General features: G+C 35.8%; 1 long non-coding RNA gene across 1 annotated transcript in view; it reads left to right on the top strand.

Moving 5' to 3' along the window:
* Positions 1-549, top strand: part of LOC128247026 (uncharacterized) — a 12,984-nt gene extending 12,435 nt beyond the window's left edge. The window contains exon 4 of the long non-coding RNA XR_008263436.1: positions 538-549. This is a non-coding gene — a long non-coding RNA (uncharacterized LOC128247026). The remainder of the gene's footprint in view (positions 1-537) is intronic.
* The last annotated feature ends 3,117 nt before the right edge of the window (positions 550-3,666 follow it).

The raw sequence follows: 3,666 nt of genomic DNA, 5'->3' as shown, positions 1-3,666 counted from the left end.
TATATATATATATATATATATATATATATATATATGTATATGTATGTGTGTGTGAGTGTACATACACAATTATTTCCCATCTTTATCTTCCTATTATCAGTCCTTGCAGTAATGAATTGATCTTAATCCATAAATAACTGCTAATTGCTCTGGATTTGATAAAATATGCACCAATCCTGTACTAGAATCAGTTCAATTGACTATACCTTCCTCAGCCAATCTGTGTTATTTTGTCAATATAAGAAATCACTATTAGTATAATGTTTTTTATTGATAACTAGATCTTTTTAGTCACTTCTCAAATTTTTGGCAACAACATGTTACGAAATTTTATTTAGGCCTTAAATTAAAAACATTTAGTTTTGTCTTATTAAATAAGTTGCAGCAAATAATATACATAACTGTCTGAAAACCAACTCTTTTAATGCACACTTCTGAGTTTTATTATCTTAAAATATCTTCTAATCTTAAAAGATATGTTTTGTATTATTTCTGTTATTCACTATTCTTATAAATGTTTATTTGTTTCAATTTCAGCCTGCTGGCCAGGTGAGTTCAATTTTGATTTGATATTTATTCTAATGTTTTCCCTGATGGCATCAAATTTGCTTTTAGAATCTACTTGAAATCCGTGCAGTGGAGAAATATCAATAAAATGTGTATTTCCTTAGTTGAAATGTGACTGTAACAACCAAGACATAAACAAAAACAACAACAACAGCAACAACACTTAATATTCCAAGGTGATAGCTTATCTCCATTACTATTGATATTGGCCATGACACCACTCACTATGATACTATGGAAAGTTAAAATTGCTCACGGTTTGGGAAAAGGAAATGGACAGATAAATCATCTCCTTTTCATGGATGATACAAAGATTTATGTGAAAAATGAGAAAGAGCTTGAAAGCCTTGTACATATTATCCACTTTTACGTAAACGATGTAGGTATGGAGTTTGAGATAGAAAAGTGCGCTATTTTGAAAATGAAACAAGGAAGATTTGAAAGAAGCGAGAAAATTTTAATGCCAAATGGGCAAACAATGAGAGCGCTTGAGAAAGGACAGTGGTATAAGTACTTAGGAATATTGGAAGCAGATGAGACAAAAAATGAGGAAATGGAACAAATGAAACCAATAGGGAGTACACAAGGAGAGTCAGAAAATTATTGCAGTCAAAGCTGAATTCCAAAAATCTCATTCAAGCAATAAATTCACAAGTCGTACCCTTAATCAGATATGGAGTTGGAATAATAGACTGGATCAGAAATGAAATAAAGAAACTTGACAGAAAAATTAGGAAGTTGTTGACGATGTATAAAGCCCATGATCCAAAAGCTGATATTAACCAGCTATACTTCAGGACAGACCAGAGTGGAAGAGACTTAACAGCTGTAGGAAAATGTATACAGATGGAAAGGAAAAATCTAGTAGAATATCTACAGAGCAGCATAGAAAAACTACTAAAGGTAGTTAAAAAGTTATACACTGGAAACTGTGCCAGAAATGGGGATTCAAAGCTGGAAACACATGGTAAAATCATCAAATCAAAAGAATACTGGAGTCAGAGAAATGTAAGATTTTGTGGGGCTTTCCTATTCAAATGGTACTTAAATGTTTCATTTTCTTTTACTTTTAGAATTCAAAAGGAATTGAAGACTACATGAAAATTGAAAATAAGTTGAAAGGTGTCATCACAGTGGTAAAAGAACTGGACTATGAAACAAGAAACTTTTTTGAATACACAGTACAAGTATTTGTAAGTATTTAAGCTAAAATTATCTTTTCCTGACATATTTTATTTTTCATTAAGTTGGGTTTCCATTCTCATTGAAATGAAATGGTAACAGTATACAGTCTTCTACTGTAATCTCGGACAGACCAAACCCTTGTGAGTGCATTTGACAGACAGAAACTGAAAGAAGCCTATCATATATATATATATATATGTGTGTGTGTGTGTGTGTGTGTGTGTGTGTGTGTGTGTGTGTGTGTGTGTGTGTGTGCGCGCACGCGTGTGTGTGTGTTTGTGTCTTTGTGTCATCATCATCATCATCCTCATCATCATCATTTAATGCTCATTTTATATGTTGGTAGAGATGGGACAATCTGACAGGATCCAAGCTGCAGTACTGCGGCAAGGTCCAGTGTCAGCTTTCTATGGCTGGATGCCCTTCCTAGTGTCAATCACTTTACAGTGTATATTGAGTGCTTCTTTGTGACATGAATACTGGTGAAGTTGCCAAGTAACTTGCAAGACAATAAAGGAAAGAAAGAAAAAGTGGAAACATCCCAACTGAGTGGATGTGTATTTGAGAAGTGGGTAGGTGACTTTATGGCAGGTGTTGGAGGCTAAAGTATGAAGAGAGACAAGCAGAGGTATCTTGCTATAGAGGAGATACGTGGCTACCCTATATTACATGAGGATGAGGGATAGTAGCTGGGAGATAAAGATGGTGGGGATGAGTGCCAGAGTGTACTCTCAAGATACAAGAAGTTAAATATGAAGGAGAAAATAGGTAGTGAATCAGGAGGGAAGAGGATCAGAAGGGTAATTTCATAAGAGTATGAGAGAATATTGACAGATAGGGATGGGGCTGTAGTTGGCTGTAATGAGTGATGAACAAGGGTGGAGGTGTAGTTGATAGTAAATATCAGTATTGAAGTGGGAGAGTGAGAGAAATAGAAGTGACTCAAAAAGGAAGAGTGACAAGCAGCAGCATAGGAGGTGTGGAGAGTAGCAGTATCAGAAATAGGTGGACAAAACAAAAGTAATAAGATGTGCAAATTTTGAAATTGGATGGGGATGGGAGGCAAGTGACAGTCGTAGAGATGGAGGTCAGAGGTGCATGAGAGAGGCTAAAGTGAGTGGGTAGACAGAAGTGATTAGGGATTTGGGGCTGTCATCAATAGCAGATATGAGTGGGGTTGAAAAAGATATCTGATATCACAGTTGTAAAAGATGAGGGAAATCAGAGGTGGGGAAGAAAAAGTTGATGGCAATGAAAAAGGGTTGATCAGTGGAAATTACACATTGACAGGGATGATAATGAAAATGAGGGCTGGAGTTTAAAAAGAAGTGGTTCCAAACTGACCAAACTCTACCTTATATCCTTTGAGAATGTTGTAACCAGGTCAAAACTGTTTTTCATCTCATGCATATTCTTGGCATATAGTTTCAAGTCATCCACAAAAACCTGTGTAATTTTAGTATTTCCACTCCCCTGTGAACCAGTCAGACATCCTTCAGAGTTCCTTAACATGAATGAATGACAAGGGTTTTACAGAAAGTATAAACAACATCACAAACAAGCAGACCACTTGGAATATGCCTCTGTGATACTGTATTCTATCAGTGATAATGCAATCACTCTATTTGTTTAATTTCAAGATGGCTGCCCACAATGAAATCAGGTTGGCTATGGTTTTGACTATACTCACTGGAATTTTAGCAAGTTGAAGGGTTTTTAGCATCCATGAGTGGAGAACAGAGTCAAAAGCTTTCTTGTAGATTAGCCACATTGATTGAAGCTAGGTTCCTTCTATTCTTCTGACCTCTGACATTACAATTTTGTCTATTGACAAATGCTCAACACATCTCCAGACTCCTTACTTCCCAGCTGTTTGTTCTGCTGTGATGTTATTACTTTCAGAATGGCCTTGGA

Source organism: Octopus bimaculoides, chromosome 2, assembly GCF_001194135.2.
Source record: "Octopus bimaculoides isolate UCB-OBI-ISO-001 chromosome 2, ASM119413v2, whole genome shotgun sequence".
Lineage (NCBI taxonomy): Eukaryota > Metazoa > Mollusca > Cephalopoda > Octopoda > Octopodidae > Octopus > Octopus bimaculoides.
This window is presented reverse-complemented; position numbering and strand designations above follow the sequence as displayed.